The 24,957-nt window shown below is 42.1% G+C and overlaps 1 protein-coding gene across 1 annotated transcript in view; it reads left to right on the top strand.

The window, feature by feature from the left end:
• The window catches only part of TPD52 (tumor protein D52), a 93,095-nt gene that overhangs the window by 1,098 nt on the left and 67,040 nt on the right, over nucleotides 1–24,957 (top strand). The gene's annotated exons all lie outside the window — the stretch shown is intronic.

The raw sequence follows: 24,957 nt of genomic DNA, 5'->3' as shown, positions 1-24,957 counted from the left end.
CTAGAATTATTATTATTTTTTTTTAAGATTTTATTTATTTATTTGACAGAGAGAGACACAGCGAGAGAGGGAACACAAGCAGGGGGAGTGGGAGAGGGAGAAGCAGGCTTCCCGCAGAGTAGGGAGCCCTATGCGGGGCTCAATCCCAGGACCCTGGGATCACGACCTGAGCCGAAGGCAGACGCTTAACGACTGAGCCACCCAGGCGCCCCTAGAATTATTGTTTAAGAGAGATGTAAACAGGAGGGCATGGCTTAAAGATTTAAATATTCAATATTTAAATATTGCTTCATCTTTGTGATAATAACCCAGTAACTGTAATACAGTTGCGTGGCACGCTTTTTATTTTTTTTTTTAAAGATTTTATTTATTTGAGGGGGGGCACGCTCATGATGGGGGGGTGGGGAGCGGCAGAGGGAGAGGGAGAAGCAGACTCCCTCTGAGCAGGGAGACCTATGCTGGGCTGGACTCGGGGCTCCATCCCAGTACCCTGGGATCATGACCTGATCTGAAGCCAGACCCTTAATCGACTGAACCACCCAGGTACCCCGCGTGGTCGCTTTTTAAAAGATACGTAAGTGGTTAAAAAAAAAGGTTAACAATATTAAGGTAAATTTTAGGAAGTGGGGATAGGAATTGCTTATATTTTGAATTCAAACACAACAGTTTTAATTTTTGCTTACTACTCTTTGCATTTGCCTTTATGTGTACTTTTTATGTAAATGAAACCATATTCCATATATATTATTTTGTATTTTACTTTTGATAAGTTGTAGGGATCTTTGGAACCTTCCAGCCCTTCCTTTCTCCCCACCCCTCACTTTGATCCACACTTAACATATAAGTGCTTATACTGTAAACATTATATACAATATGTAATTGTATATGTATATATGTACAATAAGTAATATATCATATTTCTATATTATATGCCCCCATGTTGTTTAGACTTTAAGCTTATTGAGGTTAGAAGCATGTACTTCATCTTTGTCCATGGTTGGGTAACATGGTGATTTGAACATGGTAGATATTTAAATGTTTGAGTCAGAAAGCTCATCTCAGATCTTAAATGTATTTTTAGGAGAAGGCCTAGGAGCCACCATGTAAGCCAGTATTATTCTGTCTTTTAATGAGTGTGTCCGGGGTGTCAAACATGTAAACATGCATATTTGTATCTGCCTTACATTGTCATATTTAACATAGTGGTGTTTTTAGAGTAGCTGTGTTTGGTACTTGTCAAACTAGATTAAATAGCTGTTTGACTAGGTGACTGGAGTGACTAATTTTATTAGATTTGGTATTCTAGTTTGGCTGGTGAGAATCACAGTCATTAGTACCTCTGTGCTGATGGCACCTTGTGTGGTTTTTGTAGGACTAGTTTTTCATGTATGTGGCTAAGACATATTTTATAAGTTCTTTGGCTTACAAGAGGAGTCTTTCTGTTTCTAACTTTCAGATGTTTTCCTTGGTAGTCGTGTTCGTTCTTGTTTTTAATTGTTACTCCTCGAGGGCAAGGGAAGTCCATCCTCTTAAAGTGGGGAGTCTGGAGACTCAGCTCAGAATGAAAGATGAGTCACCTGCCTTGGGAAGGTCAGCTGGCTTACTCAGCTTTGCTGTGTTGCAGCCACGTGGGCTTTCCTTACACTTTTGGTTCCATCTGCCTATCTCTTTTGCATTTTCACCTTTATGTTACCATGGCACAAAGAAGGTGCTCAGAAATGTTTGTGGACTGCCAGAGATGGAAAGGAAAAGTGACCAAGAGCACCTTCCGGCTGTTGGAACCTCTGATGTCCTCCCTTGGTTCCCACTTACTCCTATTTTTTTCCCTCAGTATTCTTTTTTTTAAAGATTTTATTTATTTATTTGACAGAGAGAGACACAGCGAGAGAGGGAACACAAGCAGGGGGAGTGGGAGAGGGAGAAGCAGACTCCCCGTGGAGCAGGGAGCCCGATGCAGGGCTGGATCCCAGGACCCTGGGACCATGACCTGAGTTGAAGGCAGACACTTAACGACTGAGCCACCCAGGTGCCCCTTCCCTCAGTATTTTAAAGGAGCAGAACTCTGTGCTTAGGCAGAGAAAGTTGTTAATAAGGTCTTGTTGGACTTGGAGGGTAAGTTTACATCTAAGGTCTTTGAACTAGCAGAGTGGATGGCTCAGTCTTCATTGAATCCATAGTGAGACTTCTGGCTTAAAGGAAGAGGAAGTTGGGATTGTAAAACTGCATGTTCACTACCAAACAATGTTGGCTGAAAGAAGGCTTATGAAACTCTGTGATTGTCTCTTGCATTGTGATTTTTGTAAAGCACTTAAAGCCACATAAGAACATTTTAGGATTTGTTTGACTTACTTTTTAGTATGCATGGAGTTGCATCTGTCTGTCCCTTAAGGAAAAAAAAAAACCATACAACTCTATATGTAAAATTAAATACCCTACCTCTTGTCTTAACTGCATTTCTTTATTGAAAATGTCTCCTTGTATCTTCCTTATATGAAGTCATCAAAATCTATCCTTTGCTACTTTTTTTATTTAACAGAGCTATAAAGTTTTAGAACAGTTTTCCTTGTGTTTTATATGATGTATTCTAATACTCTTCAGTATCTGGCTCAGATTCTTGTTTTCCCCACTTCTCCTGTACCCAGACTTTCTACACGATACTCTATTTATTTATTTATTTTTTAAAGATTTATTTATTTGAGAGAGAGCATGAGAGGGGGGAAGGGCAGAGGGAGAAGCAGACTCCCCGCCGAGCAGGGAGCCTGATGTGGGACTCGACCCCGGGACTCCAGGATCGTGACCTGAGCCGAAGGCAGTCGCTTAACCAACTGAGCCACCCAGGCGCCCCATGATACTCTGTTTATATTGAGAGCTCAGTCCACAGTAATTGATTTAAAACATACCTTAAAAAAATAAAAATAAAAATAAATAAAAACATACCATAAACTGTGTAGTACCTCTCAAGAGTTTTTACCCAGAAACCCAGCATAGCACATTGAATGTGTTTGGTGCTTCCTACTTTGAAAGTGTAGTGTGGCATGCTAACTAGAGCGTACATTGTGTAAAAAACCTCCTGGCTGCCTATTATGGTGCTGAATCAATATTTATACTTGAGTAGTGTCTTATGTTAGTAGTAACCTGTAGTTTAACACCATATTGAAGTGGCAGTCCCCTTAACCGTTAGTGCATTTTATCTGTTTGAATACACACACACACACACACACACACCCAAACTTTTGTTCAGGGAGAGGAGAGGGGAAGGCTGCAAGAAAAGTAACACAATGCTATGTCACTGTAATTTCAGCATTGTAATTATGCCTTCGAAATAATAGAACTGTGAGATGTCACTTATTTAAAAGTAAAACAAAGGTAAAGATGAATGGATAACAGTATGGAGGGTCTGCTCACAGATCCCAGGGTTTGACCCACCCCAGTTGTGGGTTTCCTTGGTCAAGTCGTGCTTTCCATATGGTGCTAATGTCTTTGTTGTTGGAATTCACTTCCTGTATTTATTTTTATGCGGCAGCGTGCCTGGTCTCTAGGGCACAAGCTGAGTGGTAGGAGGGGTTGTGATCTTTTAGCAGGATCTCAAAACAGAATAATCCATGCGTACAGTAAAAGCAAATATACTCTCAGTTTGAAACCAAAAAGAACAGCAAAATCCCCTGAATTTATGTGCTTCTAGTCCTTTTATTGTAGGCTAAGATTATTTTATTTTCCTTTGGGGTCCATTATTTCCGTTTTAATTGTTGACTGTTAAAGTCTCTCCCAAATTTTATTTGCGTATGGTAGAGAAACCATAATCTTAGCAATGTATTTTTATTAGAAAAATAACCAAGGGATCAAATGATTTAATGTTTAGTTGAAGTTAAAAATATGTTTAAATTAAAAATACTTTTTGTTAGCTGTGAATCGTTCATTTTAGAAAAATCAGAAAATACAGACAGAAAAAGAAAAAATCACCCATAATCCTACTCTGAAAAATCATTATTAGCATATAGGTTTATACCCATCCATATATGTATCTATCCTTTTAAACAAGTCACAAAATAATCTCTTATTGAATATTTCATATTATAACTCCTTTTTAAATTTTTTTAAAGTTTTTTTTATTTATTTAAATGATCTCTACACCCTACATGGGGCTCGAACTCATGACCCAGAGATCGAGTCGCATGCTCTTCCGACTGGCGCCAGGCGCCCCTTATAACTCCTTTTGAAAAACAAAGCAAAACAAAAAGCCTCAATATATTTTAAAAATATACTTCTCCAACATCATTTTGACTACTGTGACCAGGTAGTTAATGCATATGATCAAAATTCAAATGGACTAAAAGATTGCAAAATGTAAATCTTCCTCCCATTCCTGTCTCCCCTAGGCTGGGGGGGGACTATTTCCCTTGGATAGCTGTGCCACCCTTGTAGCAGTTTCTACTCTTTCCACCCAGAGAGATTCTATGCATGTAGGTATCCATGCACTTATATTTGAATATATATGTGTGTGGATATATTGTATAAACTGTAGCATACAAAGCCTTTAGCACCTGACTTCCTTCGCTTAAATACAGTATATGAGATTATTCAACATAATGTTGTATAGAGCTGCTTCATTTTTAATGGCTGTTTGTAGGTGTACCATGTTATGTATCATAAAAGGTGATACTTGATTTGCTCCCTTTTTGATGGCCATTTAGGTTTCCCCTGATATGTTGCTTCTAAAACAAATCTGCAGCAAATACATTTGTATGCAAGTCATTCGATAAACGTACCAGTATGTCTGTAGGAAGGATTCTTAGAAGAATGTGACTGTTCAGTTTGGATAGTGCGAAATCCTGCTTGGGAGACGTTCTGCCAGTTCTACTCCACCAGCGATGTGTGGGCATCTGCTTCCCTCCATAATTCGGCCTGGGTGTTGTCACACTTTTTCCTCTCTGCTTATCCTATACCGGGAAGAGGGGTTCCTTAGCATATGTTTTATTATATATATATTTTAATATGAAGGTGGTTTGGTAAGTTTAAGATTTATATTTCATTTTCTGTGAAATGTCAGATCATATACTTTGCCCAATTTCTGTTTTGTACTTTTTTCCCTCGATTTGCAGAATGTAGCCCTCTGTCCGCAATATGAATTGCTAATGTATTTTTTTCCTCATTTGTCTTCACTCTTTTGACTTGATAGTGATTTTTTTTTCCAAGTAGAAATACTAATGGATGGCTGTTTTCATTTTTAGCTTCTAGCTTTTGAATCATTCCTAGAAATGCCATCCTCACTTTGAGTTTCTGTTTTTATGGTTTTAATTTTTACATTTAAATCTTTCATCCATCTGGAGTTTATTTTGATAAAAAGTGCGAGGTATGACTCTTACCCCCCCCCATTGGCTACTCAGTTGCCCAATACCAGTCACTGAATAATGGATTATTCCTCTACTGATTTGAAATACTGCTGTTGTCATATACTAAATTTCTATTTTCTTTTCCATTGATCTATCTGTGCATTCCCAGCAACTAAACTAAGTTATTGTAGCTTCATAATATGTAAAAATACCTGGAAGGGCTTGTCTCCCCTGATTACTCTATTTTTCTTTCTTTCTTTCTTTTTTTTTTTTTAAGTAGGTCCCATGCCCATCATGGAGCTTGAACTCATGACCCTGAGATCAAGAATCACATGCTCCACCAACTGAGCCAGCCAGGCGCCCCTCTATTTTTCTTTTTATTGTTAGATTTTTTTTTCCTAGCTATTCTTGCCAGATTTCATTTCCAAAGGAATATTAGAATCAATTTGGATGAAAATTCAACAGAAATCCTGTTGGCATAGCTTTTCTCCCTCTCCTTCTCTACCTCCCTGTTCCCATCCCTATCCCCCATTTCTCTCCCTCCCTTTCTCTTTCTCTCTCCCTGCCTTTTTCTTTCTTTCTCTTTCTTTCTTTCTTGATTCCTTCCTTCCTTCCTTCCTTCCTTCCTTCCTTCCTTCCTTCTTTCCTTTCTTTCTGAGGGAGGGGTAGGAGGGGCAGACGGGGACAGAGAGAGAGAATCTTAAGCAGGCTCCACACCCTGCAGGGAGCTGATGCAAGGATTGATCTCAACAACCCTTAGATCGTGATCTGAGCTGAAACCAAGAGTTGGTTGCTCAACTGACTGAACCACCGAGGTGCTTCCCACCAACAGTTGTTTTAAAGGGAAAAGGGAAGGCATGAAGAGGGGAGCAAAAAATGGACAGGGGAGGTTGAAAGGGTTCTTATTTCTCTGCATCCTCAGCAACACTTGTTATTGTTTTTTTGTTTTCATTTTTATTTAATTAATTAATTTACTTTTTTTTTTTTTATAGTGGCTGTCCTAATGGGTGTGAGGTGATAGCTCATTGTGGTTTTGATTTGCACTTCCCTGATGATGAGTGATGTAGAGTATTTTTTTTTTTTTTTAAGATTGTATTTATTTATTTGACAGAGAGGGACACAGCGAGAGAGGGAACACAAACGGGGAGTGGGAGAGGAAGAAGCAGGTTTCCCGCTGAGCAGGGAGCCTGACTTGGGGCTCTGTCCCAGGACCCTGGAATCATGACCCGAGCTGAAGGCAAATGCTTAACGAGTGAGCCACCCAGGTGCCCCTAGAGTATGTTTTTATATGCTTGTTGGCCATCTGTATGTCTTCTCTAGAGAAATGTCTGTTGAAGTCCTTTCCCATTATGGATTGGATTATTTGTTTTTGTTACTGTTGTCAAGTTGTAGGAGTTCTTTATATGGTTTGCACATAATTTCTCCCATTCAGTAGGTTGTCTTTTCACTCTTGTAAGTTGTTTCCTTTGCTGCACAGATGTCATTGCCTTAATAAAAAAAATATTACGAACTTTGTGGGGGAAAATGCCATCTCTTTTCATTTAAAATTTCTCCATTTACTAGAGAGGCTATATATATTATTAGCCATTTTTCTTCCCCTCTTGAGATTGTTACTCACTTTTTTACACTTGGGATCTTGGTGTGTCTTGGCCTTCTCATCATCCCCGCCTCATGCTCTTATTAAACCTTTGTGTTTTGTGGCAAATATTTATTTTTCCTGTTTTTATTTTCATTTTGGTTATATTGGACCTTCATAATGTTGTTTTTACTAACAAAATACAGTATTAAGAGCAAATATTTTCTAGGTGACATTTTTTTTGGAGTAATTTGCATGGCTTTGAGTAGCTTTCAGTTCTTCCTTCTCTGTCTTTAAGTCTTCTCTCTTAAGACACTTTTGTAATCAGTCAGTACTAAAAATAGTGGTTTTAGGCAGGACTGTTAATTTACATGCCTGGGCTTATAGGCATGGTGTATTTCATGTTACAGCTATGCAAACATAAATGTCAGTTTAAAAAATTATATAAGGGGCGCCTGGGTGGCTCAGTCGTTAAGTGTCTCAGGTCATGATCCTGGGGTCCTGGGAATCGAGCCCCACATCAGGCTCCCTGCTCGGCAGGAAGCCTGCTTCTCTCTCTCCCACTCCCCCTGCTTGTGTTCCCTCTCTCACTGTGTCTCTCTCTGTCAAATAAATAAAATCTTTAAAAAAAAAATATATAGTATCAGACTTCACCCATTGTATTCTGAGCATTGTTGGAAGCATTGTAGTGTGAAAAGGAACATATGGTGCAATCAACAGGGCTATAGGAATAGAGAGAGTAGTTTATCCCACTGGGACCTGTACTTGGCTAGAAATAAAGTGTCACTAGAACAGAAGAATGTTCTTAAATTTGTATCCCTAGCAGTCAGTCAGTTGTGTACGTAGCAGGCGCTCCATAAATGTTTGTCGTATTGTACATAATTGATCGGAAAGATTTCTAGCACAGATAGTCATGGGATTAGATAGAATGGGTAAGAACTAGGGAAGGATAATGGTTTGGCAGGAAGACAAGAATATATGTTCCAAATGTGCTTATAGTTTTATATAAAATCACTGAAAATCTGTAAAGAGAAGCCAAATTGGTACTTTACTTCTGAAGTATTATGTGGACTGTGTGTATACATACATGTACAGGTAGAGGAAGAGGCAGTGGGGATACAGTTCTATTCTCTAAAGCATGTTGGAGGCAGTGCTCGATAAGTACTTTCATAAGTGCATTTCCTATGTTCTACCAGAGGTAGTGATTTGCTTTGACTGTATCCTGAGCTTAGGAGGCATGGATGGTCTCAATACATTTTAGAAGTTCTCTTTTTTTTTTTTTTTTAAATTTTATTTATTTATTTGAGAGAGAGAGAATGAGAGACAGAGAGCAGGACAGGGAAGAGGGCAGAGGGAGAAGCAGACCCCCTGCCGAGCAGGGAGCTCGACGCGGGACTCGATCCCGGGACTCCAGGATCATGACCTGAGCCGAAGGCAGTCGCTTAACCAACTGAGCCACCCAGGTGCCCGTAGAAGTTCTCTTTGAATACAGTTGAGAAGGGCAAGGGGTATGTTGACAGTGGTGGAAAGTACATGCTACTCGTTAACCGGAATGAGAATTCTGGAAAAAAAAAAAAATGCAGAAAAATGCAAACATCTTGGCTGTTGAGGCACTTAGCAGAAGGATGACCAGCCTGTTGTTTTGGTGTTGAGTGAGTATATCACCGTTCGTGTATCACCTTATTAGAACTCAGAATGATGTTGATGATGATGCCACCACCTGGCTTTTGCAAAACTCTATTAATTTTTCTACACGTTATTTCGTTTGAGCCTTTTAATGCTGCTGGGTGATAGGACTGGTATCATGTTCGTTATATACACGAGGAAACAGAGGCTGATTGATCACGACTTCCCCGTACAAAATGTGCCAGATGTGGTGAGTGGTACAAGAACTGCGTCCCACACCTCTTGTCTCTAAGAGAAGCACCGGGAGCCCCAGGAAAATTGAAGCTACATTTGTTAACCAGTTTAAAGCCCTGGGGATACTTCATACTTCTTAAAAATGTTTTTTTTTTTCCCCAACTAATTAAAATTGGAATCTGAAGGGACACAGCTTCAGCCCTGCATTATAATTACCTAAGTTTTCCAGCTGGGGTTTTTACTGGGTCACTGTTAAGAAATACTCCTCCTACTCCTCCTAATACCAGCGACAGGGTTTGCTGAGTGTGTTTTATGTGCCAGGTTATGTTCTAAATGCTTTTCATGTTTCATTTTTCTAATACCTTCACAAGAAACCCATGAGCAGTGCTCTTAATATCCCTGCTTTACACCTGAAGAAACAAGGTGTAAAGGGATAGAAGAATAAATTCTCCAGGGGCACAGAGCTTTGATACAGACACATCTTGGTCTTAAATTTGGGATATTTGGCTACAGAATACATGTCCTTACACAACATACTATACTACCTAAAAGTTATATGCAGTCTCCTTTTTTCTTTCAAAGGGGTGGTTCAAAAGAGCAGTGTGCTCTGGGAGCTGCCATGGGAGTGGGGCGCTAAAGGGTGTATCTTTGCCAGAATATGGCCGTGTGTCTGTCCTTGTGCCGAAGCACTGATTGTAAATGTTTAGGGCAAAGAGTGCTGGACTTGAAGTTATATCTGGGTTCAAAATTTGGCTTCATCATTTTCTGGTTATGAGACACTGGATAGGTCACTACATCTCCTGGAGGCTGATAATACTCCAGATATCTTAGAAAATTAAGTTAAAATCTGTGACCAGCTCAGGTGCTGAATAGTATTGATTCTGAAACTGAATATTAGATATTTCTGTAAAAGGCTCACTTAGTGGTTTCCAGTTCAAATTAAACATTTAATTTATTTGGGGGCAAACCTGATAGGATGCCTGCCCTCAGGCTCACAGGCCAGACCAGAGGAACAGAGACTAGGTCACTGTAGTGAAATGGGTGTTGTAAGGGCTTGCATAACTGATGGCGGAGGAAGTGAGCAAGTCCGGTTGGGTCATCAGAAAAGATTCTCAAAGTACATAACCTTTGAACTTGGACTTGAAGGCTAAGCAGGATTCTTTGTAAGCAGGGAGAGAAAGAAGGATGAAGAAGGGAATTTACGGAGGAGAGTCAACATGTGCAAAGGTGCTGTGGCATGAAAGGGCAAAAAGGTGTTTGTGAATCCTCAGAATTCCCTGGATCCAGACTCTCCGGTAGTCACCCAGGTGGGGGAGGGGCGGTGGTGTGAACAGTCTTGCGTGTCAGGATCAGGAGTCAGGACTGTATTCTGTAGGCAATTAGTTGGTGGTTAGGTGTGCGGGAGTTCAGTTTTACAATATTATTTTGGCAGTTGAATAGAAGGTACTAGCAAACCAGGTGAAGGGTGTCACTGTATTCCTAGCCAGTGTTAACCTTAAGAAATAAGACTGCCAGTTATTTTACCAGCAAAAGATGGGTTTATTTGGGAATAAGAGAGAATTGCAATCCAGGACAGGCAAACTATGGCAAAACCCCAGGCAAGTCCACCAAACAAAGAAGAAGAAGACTCTTGTAGAAGAAAGTGGGAAGCTGGGAAGACTGTCATAAACAAAAAGTCTATTGGAGTAAACTGGGAGTTCCTTTTTTTTAAGATTTTATTTATTTATTTTAGAGAGAGAGAGAGAGCATGCGCGGGAGCAGGGGGAGAAGCAGAGGGAGAGGGAGGGGAAAGAATCTCAAACAGACTCTGCCCTGAGCACAGAGTCCTGTACCAGGCTCCATCCCACCACCCTGAGATCATGACCTGAGCTGAAGCCAAGAGTCCGATGCTCAACAGACTGAGCCACCTATGTGCCCCTAAACTGGGAGTTCTAAGTTATAGTGGCTTTTCACTGGCTGAGCTGGGCCTGTCTCTCATTGGCTGGGCTGTTGGGGCAGGAGGAAGCCTTCCTTCTTCCTGCTGGAATAGTAAAGTAGTATCTGTGTGCAAGGTCCTGTCTCTTCCTGTTGGGTCTGCAATTAACTACGAGAGTGGTAGCGCAAGAGAGTGCCCCCTGCCCCCAACCCTCCCAACTCCATTTTAGTGAGGTTTCCCTTTATTAATTTTCACACCAGAGGTGGGGTGCTGGATTCCTGAGAGACCACTGGGTTACAGTGTGTCAGATGTCAGGGGTGGGAGGGATCTGAGGGTAGAGAAGAGTAGAGAAGGGCTTTCAGATTGCGTGGAAAAGGAACTGGGATAGAAAATCTAGAAAGAAGAGCAGATGAGGGAGGGAGATAATGAATTTAGTTTGGGGTATGTCACATTTGAGGTCTTTCCAGTTGTCCAGAGCTGTATAACAAATCATGTTAAAACCTAGTGGTTTAGGGGTGCCTGTGTGGCTCAGTCAGTTGAACGTTTGCTTTCAGCTCAGGTCATGAGCCCGGGGTCCTGGGATCGAGCCCCGCATTGGGCTCCCTGCTCCGCGGGGAAGCCTGCTTCTCCCTCTCCTACTCCCCCTGCTTGTGTTCCCTCTCTCGCTATGTCTCTCTCTGTCAAATAAATAAATAAAATCTTTAAAAAACAAACAAACAAAAACCTTAAAAAAAACCCAACCTAGTGGTTTAAAATAACAGCCTTTATTATGGTCATAGATCTGTCATTTGGGCAGGGCCTGGTGGGGACAGCTTGTCTCTGCTCAGCCTCAGCCAGGGCGGCTTGAAGTATGAGGCGGGGATCATCTGAAGGCTTACTCACTCCCGTGAGGGGCAGTTGTACTGGGAAGACCCAAGCAGTGGGGGCTTCTCGACATCCATCTCTATCTGCATGGTCTCCAGAAAAAAAAAAAACCCTGTTTGATCGTTATTTGCCTGCCTACGTTGAGTATTGCTTTTCTCCAGAGGCTGTGCCGTAGACCCTGCCTTCTTACGTGTTGCCTACGGGCTCCCAAGGTGTGACTCCTAAGAGAGAGGCAGGCAGAAGCTGTGTGGCTTTTTGTGACTTAGCCTCGGGCATCACCTCCTCCACATTCTGTTAGAAATGTGCCTCGAAGGCCAGCACATATTCAAGGAGAGGGAGGTGAGACTCCACTTTTGGTGGGAAGAGTGTCCGTGACTGTGTGCACGTGTTTTAAAACCACTACCCAGTTCTCCTGGGACGTTTATGTGGGTAGGTTCGGGAGTGAAATACGGATCTCTAAGAGAAGGAGCGGGGCAGGATATCGAGGTTTGGGAGACATGTGATATTGGAAGCTATTAAGTTGCTGAGATGGCCCAGGAAAAAAATGTGGAGTAAAAGGAGAGCAGAACTTGGATGTTGAACATTTCAGGGCTGGGAGAGGAAGGTGAGTTAAGCCACAGGGAGTTCAACTTTCAAGGTCTGTGGAGAGGCCAAGGGGATTGGGCGGAAAGAGTAGATATTGGCCTGTGCTTGACTACCCATGGTCGGTAATGCTGAGAGATTCAGGCTCCGTGGGTTGGGGTGGGGTGGGCTTTGCTTGCCTGTATTGAGTGTTGGTTTTTGTTTTTGAGCGCAGAGGGGGTGGTAGCTTGACCTTTGTGCGCATTTGTAAAATGAGGGAAGAAACCAGAGGCGGGGGAGAGTAACTGGCTTAGCTGTTACTCTGTATATCACTGGTTTTAGTTAAGATGCTTTTAATGCAAAGTGTATTTTAATAGTCATATCCTAGAGTTTGACCTTCAAGGAGCTCAAGTCTGTGAGCAATAATTCACTTTAATGGTAACAGCCTTGCAGAGAAGAAGTACTTACTAAATATTTGCAAAATGAAAGTGTAGTATTACACATTCTCTGGGTGGTTTGAGAGCCAGAGAAGCAATTTTGCCTAGAGGTTACATTTGAGCCAAATCCTAGTGAAGCTGTGATGATGATGATGATGATGATTTTTTTTAAACTGGTGATTTCTCAGGGCAAACCTGAAGTTGTGAGTGCTCACAAACCTGAAGTTTGTGAGTGTCTCGGCTATGGGATTCATGTGTGCAGCATGTCTGGATTTGTCAAATATTCTCACCCAGGTTCTCTTAAGAAACGATTTTCAGTCCAGAGTGGCAGGTCCCAAACTGGAGTCCATCAGCTATTTCTCTCGGATCATTGTTGGAAGGGAAACCATACCTTTCAATCGGTTCTTCGGGTGATTTTTAAATGGATTGCTCATTGCTTCAGGGATTAAATGAAAATTTGGACTAATAGTAAAGATAACATAACAGGTTTCTCTTGGTTTAGGGGCTTTTATTTTTCCCAAAATTATAATCCGTTCTCAAATTTCCTCTTTTTAACCTCCAGAAGGGACTCCAGCCCTGGGAGTCTTGCTGTTTTGCTGGTTTGCCTCTGGCTGGGGCTTTGGTCACTGCAGTTGGTCTGATGACGTTTTCCTAGTCTGATTATTCTATTTATAATGGCAACTGTAGCTGTTAAGTTTGAAAAGCAGTGAACTCTGCTGAAACAACCAACTTTTCAAAGTGCACTGGATAACTTTGATAATTCCCTAAAATCCAAAGTGAAGCGTAAACCTCAAATCACACATCTGTCTTTCAGCTCCTCTCAGTTTTCTCTTGGCATGCTGCATTTTTCTGTGGGTCTGTCATCCAGCTTTGCTCTTCCCCCGCCCTTTAGCTTTTCTCTCCTTTCCTGTCTTTCTTCTCCACTGAATTTCCATTTTCGTCTTCTCTTTTTATCTTTTCCTATTTAGGGCCATAAAATGGAACTCAAGAATTTTTTTGTTCTTGTTCTTTTTATTTTGCTTTTACTTAAGGGATTTATTCAAGATATTTTATGTTTCCTATTAGTGTTAGTTTTTTTCCTGTGGAAATAAAAAACCCCCGAGAAACAGATTTCCTAGTTTGTTCATTTATTATTAATTAATTTCATTGCTTTTGTGACGTTAACTTATAGGTCTTTCTCTCTTTTTGGCATGTGTAATGATTCAAAGCTTAGAAAAAATTTCAAATCATTAATTGGGAATTTTCAAAACTCACACTTTTTAACTCTTTGGGTCTCTGTATGGATGCTCGGCAAAGCAGAAACACTTAGAGGCTGCATAATTTTTAAAATTTACTGGTAGATGAAGAGGAACTTTTGATTTTTCTTTATCAATTAAAGGAATTGAGGGAAGTGGTTGTTCATTTGCGGTTCTAATCCTGTGCCATTTCAGGGTATGGACATTTGTCACATTGTCACTTCCACCTTGGACTGGCCACCAAACATGAGACATGTTGGCCACCAGCAAGTGCTCCAGCTCCCTGAGCTGAGGAAGAGGCTATGGGGTGGGTGGCCCCTCCCATCTGGGCTCCCGAGGGCTTTCACCCACGTTTGCCCACGTGGCACTGTAACAGGAGCCCCCAGGCACTCTGAGAACTCTCCTGCTTCTCTTGACCCCGGGTCCTGTTCACCCAGTCACCCTTTTGCTTTTGGCAATAAAAGGCAGTTTGGGGGAATTTTTTAAGTAGGCTCCATACCCAGCGTGGAGCCCAATGTGGGACTTGAACTCATGACCCTGAGATCAAGACCTGAGCTGAGATGAGGAGCCGGGATACTCAACCGACTAAGCCCCCCAGGTGCCCCATTGGGGAGTTTTTAATGTGTGTTCATTTTCCCATTAATACCACTACCTCACATCTGTATTTTCTATGCTGAACAAAAGAAAAATGTTACTGGGCCCTTCACGGTGCGCCCTGCCACAGAGAATGTGGTAGTTCTGCCCTTTTCTTTAGAGGTCGGAAAGGTGATTGGAAGCATGCAGAAGGTGAGATGGGGATGGTTTGGGCCTTTTAGCTTTGGAAGAATTTGAAATTCTTAGTTCTTTTCAACCTGTATCGAGTGGGAAGGAGGAATTTTATTTGGCAGTGATGCTCACAATCTATTCAGTGCACCCCTGGTCCTGGCCCCAGCCAAGCAAGTCAGGGCAGCAAATGCCTTATTTGAGCCTCCCTTTAGCTCTGCTCAGATGTACTCTTCCTTTCCCATCTTAACCAGTGAGGGAGTGTGAAGTGTGGGGGGCTTAAAGAACTACCCAATATCCTATAGTTTACAGTATTTCACCACCTCTCAATCATGTAGAAAGACCTTATTTTATTTTACTTTAATTAATTTATTTACTTAGAGAGTGTGTGCACTCCCGGGAGGGGAGAAGGGGAGAGAGCATCTCAGGCAGACTCCTCGCTGAGTGGGGAACCCGATCCAGGCCTCCATCCCAGGACCCTGAGACCATGACCTGAGCCGAAACCAAGAGTCGGACGCCTAACCCACTGAGCCACCCAGGTGCCCGGAGAGACCTTATCTTAAATGGATTTGTTACAGACATACCTTTGCTAAAATGCAGATTTATTTAATAATACCAGGATTCCAATGTATGGAATTTTGCCTGCGAATCTTTGTGCTCACCACGGATAAGTGAAATGTTTGGATGCCAGTCCAGCAGAGCCTTTGGGTCTGTAGTTACAGTCTTGGGATTGCTGTTCTGGGGAGAAGGCCACGCTGGGATGTGGAAGTGCTGGAAACGAAGCACTCCCCTCACCCCTGTCTGGCCTGCCTGGGGAAGCTGGAACACCTTTTGAGGAATTAGTTTTTCCCTTCCAGCAGAAGCCAGTGGGCAGCCCCCCTGGGGCTTATTGGGAAGCAGCTACGGCTATCATTCACTTCCTTCTGTGACCTGGCATCTTGAGGTTCAAGCAGCTGTACTTAGTGTGTTTGGTCTTTTCTTGTGCTTTGTAGTAATTCTTCACCATTTCTTCCCCCGTAAATTAAACATCATCTTTGTGGGCGAAAATGTGTAAAAGAAAAGCAGTAAAACATTTAAGTAAAAAGGCCTAGAGACCCCTGTCATCTTCAGCACCCTTCTCCCACATTGATTTGTCTGTGTCCCAGCCTCATCCTTTCTTTGAAAATACCTGTTAATTAAGGGACACATATACTACGGGAAACATAAGCACATTTTAATGAAAGTAAAAACCCAAGTACAGACCTCATTTCCTGTATTCACTAACATTTGTCCGCTTGCCCTCCCCCCTCTCCCCTGCACACACCCTGTCCAGTCACTATTCAGGTTCTTAATCACAAGCATGGACTCGAAACACAGGCTGCTTTCTTTGGCAGGCCTTCAGGATATCAAGTTTCCTCTGTTCAAAGGGAACCCGAGACCTGCTTGTGCCTGACTTCTTTCACAGAAGAGATCTTCTTTAAAGCTGGATTTGCCAGTCACAGTTTTGGATATTAAATGCAGTTGGTGTTGGGGGGTGTGTGGGTGTTGAGGAAGGGAGCATTTCGGACCTCGACCGGGAGCTGCAGCTGCCTTCGGTGGCTTCATGGCAGCCCAGGGGCGGTTGGCTTCCGCCCGCGTGATTCTGTCAGTCACTGTTGCAGGCTGGCCTGGTCCTCCCGCCCTCCTCCCCCCCCCAAGGTCAAGGCTGGCCCCTCATCTCCGGATGGAGCTGGAGCGGGGAGTGGGGAAGGAAAAACATGTTCAGGATTGACCTGCTTCTGAGGTGTGCAGCCGTGGGGGAGGTAGAGGCAGGTTCCTGAGTATTCAGGAATGTCTGTTCTAGAAGGTGCCCCAGGAAGGGAGAGGCCTCCCAGGGTTGCAGCATTCTGTTGTCAAAGTAACAGAGAGGTGCAGGGCTCTTGTTTATATTGCAGGCTGCTTATCGGTCAGTGCTCAGGCCTTGAAGGCCATTCTACCCCGTCTGGCTTTTAACTGGCTTCCTAACTCATTTAGGAATAGATCTGTTACAGTGGGGGCATGTTACAAAATGATCTCTTCATATAACTTACACTTTACACTGTGGTCTTTTTCTCAAGTTTTAAATCTGTTCTCTTTAGAGGTAAATCATGTTTTTCTTTATTACTTTTGATGTAGTGTTAAATCTTTTCTTTTTAAAAAACTGGGTATTTCTGTTATATGAGGCTATAACTTTTTGTTTCATCTTCTCTAGGTAAAGGACACAAGCTTCTTAAATGGATGTAGCTAAAAATTTGGTCTTGTTAAAGGAAGAAAAATTGGCTGAATGGTGGGAGATGAGAAGGAAAACTGTGCTTGCTTTCAGGCTAAAAAGGGATGATTTTTCTCTGTACCATGGAGAAGCATGGCCCAGATAATTGAATGGCACACAGCTGTTTCTTTGTAGGCCTGCAGTCACTTTGAGCATGGGGTTCTGCTTGTGTCAAAGAACAAGTGGGTTGTGATGACCTCGCAATATCCAAGAGAATAAAGCTTGAAACTGAAGAAGCTGATGTTCCCAAAGCCCAGGAGTGAGAATGTACTCTTATTTTGCTTTTTCTCTTCAGTGAAACTGAAGAGTACTTGCTATAGAGAGTGAAACTTCTACTTGATCTCTTATCGCAAAGTTAAGGTAAGGATATCTAGGCTGTTTTAGATGTTGGCTTTTTAAGCTGTTCTAGGATGTGTGTCAAGGGTGAGGCCTGCATTTTTGACATCAGATCAGCTGTATTCTCACTTAAAAAATTTAGAAGTGGAAAATTCATAATTCTTTATAAAATACCACATATTTTTATTCCTAGTTTGGAACATGACTTGTAGCAATAATAGGGAGATTAAAAGGTTATCTCTTAGTGACATCTCTCAGCTGAAAATTAAGTATAGCTAATCCTATTTTTATATTACAGGTTTCCATTACCTTATTTTAAAGTGGATTCCAGACTACCTTTGTGCATTTATGTTCATAAATATTGGCAGTAATGCTTGATTTTACTTCTGTGAAGTTAATGAGAAATAAAATACAGGTGTGTGTGTGTGTGTGTGTGTGAGAGAGAGAGAGAGAGAGAGAGTTTATGCATTTCTAGGCCCCGCAACCTGGAAAGGAGATGTCAAGGCTTCGAGGGATAGTGGCTACTATCATTTGTCCCTAACATTTGTTACTTAGATTTCAAAGCCCTCTTTTCTGTCTCCTTTTCCCTGCTGTCCAGGCAAACAGCCCCAGCAAATACAAGATGACAGTGTGGGCTGGGAGCAGCATTGGCCCCTGCAGTGTGTAGGGCTAAGGAATCAACAAAACAGGACAACAGAAGACTTTGTGACACTTTAGCTTTTCCAAAACAATGTCTGCATTATTCTTTTTTTATTCTTTGGTAGGTGGCTGTCCAGTGTACAGGAGTTGACTGTTGCGCACACTCTGAGATCAGCTGAACTCACTGAGACACTAGTGAGAGTTCTGAAGTAAAATTCCTACTTGGCTTGTTTTTCATGATTTTTGTGACCTCCAACCTTTCAGTAGCTCACAGGGAACCTCCATTCTCCTATTCCATCAGCTTTTCCTCTACCGTAATTGCATGGCTAACCATTCCTCAAGTCCCCTCCTAGTATCTGTAGTATCTAAAAAAAGTTACTTTTAATTTATGAGAGTGATGCATGAATACACTCTCCTTGTCAAAAAAAGGCAGGGAGGAGAGTGAGAGAATATAGATAAAGATATTTGCTCAGAGACCTCAGTTGGTGAGAGTCCTGTCCTTTTTTTAGGGACCTGAATACAGGTCTGTGTAGACCAGCAGTTCTCAAGCTTTTGCTTGCATCCAAGGGCTTGTTCAAACATACTGCTTTATGCAGATTGCTGATTCAGTGGTCTGGGGTGGGGCCTGAGAATTTGCATTTTTAGCAAGTTCCCAGGTGATGTCAATGCTCTGGTTCTGGGACCACACATTGGGAGCACTCCTAGAATTGATTTTTGCCTATGTGTGACTTTCAAAAAGGCAAATACTCTCATACTATATGCACTTCTATATTTTTCATCTGGCTGTCTTAGGAGAGCTTTCAAATAGTGATTTTTTTTTTTTTTTTAAGAGAGAGTTGGGGAGGAGAACAGGGCAGAGGGAGAGGGAGAGAGAGAATCTTAAGCAGGTTCCATGCTCAGCTCAGTGCAGAGCCCTATGTGGGGCTCAATCTCACGATTCTGGGATCATGACCTGAGCTGAAATCAAGAGTTGGACGCTTAACCGACTGAGCCACCCAGGCACCCCATGATCATTTCATTCTTTTTAACTGCTGCATAGTGTTTCAGAGTATAAATATGCTTTAATTTAAATTCTGTTAATGGGCATTTTGGTTCTTTACAGTATTTTTTTTTTTTAAGATTTTATTTATTTATTTGTGAGAGAGAGAATGAGAGAGAGCACATGAGATGGGGGAGGGACAGAGGGAGAAGCAGACTCCCTGCCGAGCAGGGAGCCCAATGCGGGACTCGATCCAGGGACTCTGGGATCATGACCTGAGCCGAAGGCAGTCGCTTAACCAACTGAGCCACCCAGGCGCCCGGTTCTTTACAGTATTTTTAAAAACTGTTATAAATAAATGCTGCACTGAATATCTTTGTTTATTCCTCCTTTAGGCAAGCATGTTGGCCTAGGGTAATATGGAGAAGTGAAATTGCTGAGCATGTATATATTTTATTTTAGTTTTGTTCTGATTGGTAATGTCACCCTGACTCTTTATGATGTTCACCACATTAACACCTAGCCCTGAGTAATTTGTTTTATTATCCTCCTAAGCTGGGCCTAAACCAGAGTTGCTAGGAAAGTTGTAAAAATGTGCTGATTGGGTTCTTTGGAAATTCAGCCTGAAATGGGCTTTGGGCTGCTGGCCAGTCTTTTTTCATTTTTTGTAGACTTCCTAAAACTGATACTCAACTGTTTTTTCCGCTCTCAGTACACTCGATGGATGAGAATTGCCTTCAGTAACAATGGCTCACTTATGTCAAGTTTCTAGAGGATATAAGTCCAAAGGTGTCTTTTTATGTGAAGTCGTTGTTAGACTTCTCCATTCTGGATGTTCTTCCCTCCTGTCAGACTCTACACATTGATAACCAAATGTAGCATTTCTTGCGTCCTCCACTTTCTAAACCATTTATTCCTCTTTTCCTGTTTTGCCCTGGGCAGTGATATGTGTTGCCTGAGTCTGGCAGGTGTCAGGTGGGGCTGCAGTCATAGTTAGGTGGTGGCAGGGTAAGTGGGTGTTACATCTCAGCACTACCATTGCTAATACATTTGATTTCATAGATGGGTAAAATTAAAATTAGGGGTGGGGAGCTCACGCTGAGTTGTCAGTTCCTTGTTCTGCCAAATCATTAAAATCAACCAACATAAAGCCCCACCATCTTTTTTATAAATATGCGATTTTTAACACCCCCTCTCAAATCAGGGAGGACATAATCTGAGAGTAAAGGACATTTACTTTTAAGTTCAGTTTCAAAAAAAATTTTTTTTTCTCCTTTGTCTCTGGCAATTGAAAATACTGATTAGTCTGGAGTGATCCTAGTGTGTATATATATATATATAGAGAGAGAGAGGGACCTGCCATTTCTTGAGTAAAAAAATGTGATGCGTGCGTGAGGTTTTCCTAGTTTCCCATGCTGCTGCTGGTGCTCCCCAAAGTGACTGCTGGACGTGGGGGTGGTCCTCTACTGGGCAGCTCTCCTGAAGGAGAAAAATTCTTAAGATCCTTGGTCCCTTGTCCCCAGTCTTTGAGCACGTGCTGGGTGCCAGGCATTGAGCGAGGTTCTAGATAAAAAGAAGCGGAGGAAGGAGTTCTTGCGTTTCAGCAGCTCCCGGAGAGTCCTGCTTCGTCTATACTATGCAAACTGCTTTGCGTTGAAAATGTGTTCAGATTTGTGTGTGATGACAACTGCCATGTGTGCTCAGAGATCACTTGCCGTCCAGATCTACTTAGATCGGTCACTTTTGGCTACAAGCTGTGCTTAAACAAGGTTGCTGTTGTATCTCTGAGCTTCTTGGGAGCATCTCCTTTTAAAGCCAAGAAACTCTGTTGTGAGGACACCCGAGTTACCTATTACTTACTTTTGTGTTTTTCTGTTCTGGGATGTGAAAATACCCAATAAATGATGACAACATTTGTGCTGATTTTAACAGCAGGGCTCCCCCAGAATAGAGTGAACCTCGTCCTTCTCCTCTAGGAGAACTTCAGCAGAGCCTAAGACAGTTGTACCTTTGGAACCTCATGTGATGTGTGGAAACAAATTAAAAAGTAACCCACAGAGTAAGTCATTACAGTGTTAATTCTTTCCAAACAACCAAGATCTAAGGGGCTTATTAGGTTTTAAATAGATAATAGTGCTTTATTAGATTTTTTTTTTCTGTTACGACTTATTGGATGAGATGCTGAAGGGATTTAGATGACTTAAAAAAATTGAAAACCCTTCGGTTTGATTAAAACGGGCACTGAACACCATGTGGAAGGCAGTTCCACAGCCTCAAGGAACCAGTTGTGGGTTTATTTCAGTGAACCTGATAGAAAAGGTATTTTGAAGAAAGGGCAATAGGCTCTAAACCATGTGTGCATCCCGTAAACTTCCCCCCAAGACCACTATCTTGAAACCTAATAAATATTTAATATAAGGGGAGGCATCTGAGGCTTTTCCTAGTGCTAAGGGGCTTGCTGCAGTTGCTATGGAAAAACTCGTGCTGGTCTCAGCTGTGTGACAAGGACACTGCAGACCTTTCAGGAAGGGGAGCAGGAGTGGAGGGTCATTGAACCTCAGTGAGCTTGAAGAGCCCTGTTGGTTCTGATGAGTATTGATCAGTTTCTTTATGGTTTCCCATATTGTAAAATGTCTGCTGTTTTTTACTGTTCAGTATTTTTTAAAGTCCTTATTTTACTTGGAATTTGGCTTCCATGTTGCAGAATCCTAGCCTTGTATGTTGGTAAAATTAGGATGTAATTTAGTTACTAATTATTTGTATTGTTATCATGATATTCTTCATAATAGAGAAAAGGACAAAATATTACACAAAATGTTTGCCTGATAAGGATTATTTTCATTTGAAGAAACATAAATGACCTGGTTGGTTCTGACCGTTCCTTGAACTTGTTTCTTTAAAGCTAGTTACAGAATTTGTTATATATAACTTAAATATTGGAGTCTTTTCCATGGAATTCACCTTACAGAGTAGTCTGCAAATAAACTGTGACTTTTATGATTGTTTAAAAATTTTTTTTTTTTTTAAAGATTTTTTTATTTATTTACGACAGAGAGAGACACAGAGAGAGAGGGAACACAGCAGGGGGAGAGGGAGAGGGAGAAGCAGGCTTCCCGCTGAGCAGGGAGCCCGATGCGGGGCTCGATCCTAGGACCCTGGGACCACGACCTGAGCCGAAGGCAGACGCTTAACGACTGAGCCACCCAGGCGCCCCTGATTGTTTAAAAATTTAATATGTATGTTTCATGAATGAGAGCATAAATAACATTTTTTTGAAAAGTGTTTTGTTTTTTTGTCTGCTCTGGTGCTTAATGCGGTGGAATGTATTAGAATCTTAATAAACATTTAACACGTGTACTTCATGTTGAAAGTGGAACTCTCCAATCCTCAGTAGGTTTATTAATCTTTATATACTCTTAGTCCCTAGCGTAGGTTTTTGTGATACCTGTAAATTCTAGAAATGATAATTTTTGGTTGATTGATCAGTTGGTTGTTTTTAATGTGGCAGACATTTGCTATCTATGAAGCTGAAAAAAAGAATTAGCCTGGGGGCGCCTGGGTGGCTCAGTCGTTAAGCGCCTGCCTTCGGCTCAGGTCATGATCCCAGGGTCCTGGGATCGAGCCCCACATCAGGCTCCCTGCTCGGCGGGAGGCCTGCTTCTCCCTCTCCCACTCCCCCTGCTTGTGTTCCCTCTCTCACTGTGTCTCTCTCTGTCAAATAAATAAATAAAATCTTTAAAAAAAAAAAAAAAGAATTAGTCTGGACTGTGCTTATGGGTGGCCTGTTGCTAAGTTTTAATGAGTTCAAAGGGGGAAATGTGTGTTCCAAAAAATAACCAAACCTTTTTTTTTTTTTAAGACTTTATTCATTTATTTGAGAGAACAAGCCAGGGGGAAGAGGCAGAGGGAGAAGCAGACTCCCCGCCGAGCAGGGAGCCCCATGTGGGGCTCAGTCCTAGGACCCTGAGATCATGACCTGAGCTGAGGGCAGACACTTAACCAACTGAGCCACCCAGGAGTCCCCAAAGTAACCAAACTCTTAAATTGGAGCTGTATATGGTATATAAGTGAATTTGAAGGTTGTCTTTCCAACCCTAGAGCCTCTTTTTTTTTTTTTTTTTTTTTAAGATTTATTTATTTTAGAGAGAGAGTGTGAGCAGGGGAAGGGGCAGATGGAGCTGGTGGGGGGATGGGTAGAATCCTCAGGCAGATTCCCCTCTTGAGTGTGGAGCCTGATGTGGGCCTGGATCCCAGGATCCCGAGATCATGACCTGCTGAAAGCTAGAGTTGGCTGCTTAACTGACTGAGCCACCCAGGTGCCCCACCTAGAGCCTCTTTTGGGAATTATAGCAACAAAGGCAAATAGAGATGACTTGACTTTGGGTCCTCGTGTTAGGGTTTAGACCCTCCTATTTGGGGCACAGCTCCTGAAGACTGGCTCCGGTGAGGGGAAGAGAAGGGGATGAGATAACAAGCAGCCTTCTAGATGTTTCACATGAACTTGTACATTGTCTCATTTAGTCCTTTCAAAAGCTGCCTTAGTAAGTTACAGTAATTTGCAGGTGGGAAATGTGAAGGCCCAAGAAGTGGATGCTTCCTTCCTTGGTCTTATGGTTCCTAAATGTGAAATCAAGATGCAACCTAGATCAGTTCGTGCTCTGTGACCACTGCCATCAGCTGCTGGGAGTCATTGCAGCTGACTTGGGGGGTGGTGTTCTGTTGACTCCTGAACCACCTGCTTTATCTCACTTCCTCTGTGAATGTGTGAACGCATGTTTCCATCAATTCCGTCAATTATTCCTCCTTCTCCATTCTCTTCTGGTGGGGTGATAAGAGAAAGTGTAGGGGTAGGGAAAGTTCTGCCCGGGACCAGTCTGTTTTTTGTTTTTTTTTTTTCCTTTTTCCTCTTTCTCTGACTCTCCCCATTTTCCAAACGTGGTCCCTGACTACAGCAGGCCCTCTCCACAGTTAATCAAGTTTTTATTACTGGGGATCAGCCCAACCCTAACTAATGGCCAGTAATATCACTCCCTAGTTTTTTCTGTACACAGATGTGGGATGGCTGAGAATCCTTGGTTTGACTAGGCCAGACTGGTGTTAATGAGAAGATGGAGACCTAATCTGTGCCTTGGGGAGCTAATGGCTTGTCTGGGATGCAGGCCTCTGAGCCTTCACTGTACCATAAGACGGACTGACCTCATTGTTAAAGTGACTCACACAATTTGAATTAAGGGAAAGGAGTAAGTAATTCTGGTGAGGGAGAATCCAAAGCATTTTCACAAAAGATAAGCCCCACTGGATCTCAAGCTTTAGAATTTTGATAGGTCAGCTTAGGAAAGAATATTCTAGATAAAGGTGATATGGAGATTGCCTTACATATGGTAACAAATTCATATGTATTTTTTTGTTGCCTAACATATTATCCTAAAACTTAGCAGCTTAAAAAAAAACAAACAAACATTTGTTACCTTACACAGTTTCTGAAGGCCAGGAATCTGAGACTGGCTAGCTACATAGTTCTGGCTCAGGGTCTCTCATGGGTTTGCAGTAAAGCCGTTGGCTGGAGCGTTAGTCATCTCAAAGCTTGACTTGGGTAGTCTTTGGCAGGAGGTATCAGTTTCTTACTCCATGGGCCTTTCCATAAGGCTGCCAATGACCTAATTTTCATCGATCCTACAGAGAGAGAACCCAAGAGCTGTATTTTATTGGTCGTACAGATTGTCCCGGGTACAGGTGTGTGACTTCCAGCAATCAGTGAAGCCGTCTTGGAGGCCATCTTGTGGGTCACCATAGAGATGACCTGGTGTGTAATGTGTGTGTGGAAAAGGTGCAGAGCCTCTGTACCTGGAACTTAGGCAATGAGGAGTGATATCTGGGAGGTGAAGTTGATGTTGATGTGGTGTGAATTCCATGAGATTGAATGTGATGTGGAATTAACCTTCAAACAGCTTAGTCTAGTAGGAGTTATATTTTGTATGTAAGTATGATCCCAGGTGGAAGGCAAAATGCGTACAGAGGTATGAGTTATAAATATGAGAGTTCAGAGGTTATTGCTAGTGGGTAGCAGAGTCAGATTTGTTGGCGAGGTGGGGTTTGTGTTTGAAGGAAATGGTCCAGGTGTTGCTCACATTGAGGTGAGGTGGTGTGGTTCATCGGCACCTTATAATGCTGTGGACTGCTGTTAATCTCTTTATTGG

This window comes from Leptonychotes weddellii, chromosome 4 (assembly GCF_054177405.1).
Source record: "Leptonychotes weddellii isolate Sample4059 chromosome 4, ASM5417740v2, whole genome shotgun sequence".
Lineage (NCBI taxonomy): Eukaryota > Metazoa > Chordata > Mammalia > Carnivora > Phocidae > Leptonychotes > Leptonychotes weddellii.
The sequence above is the reverse complement of the archived record's forward strand: the minus strand, read 5'-3'. Positions and strand labels throughout refer to the sequence as shown.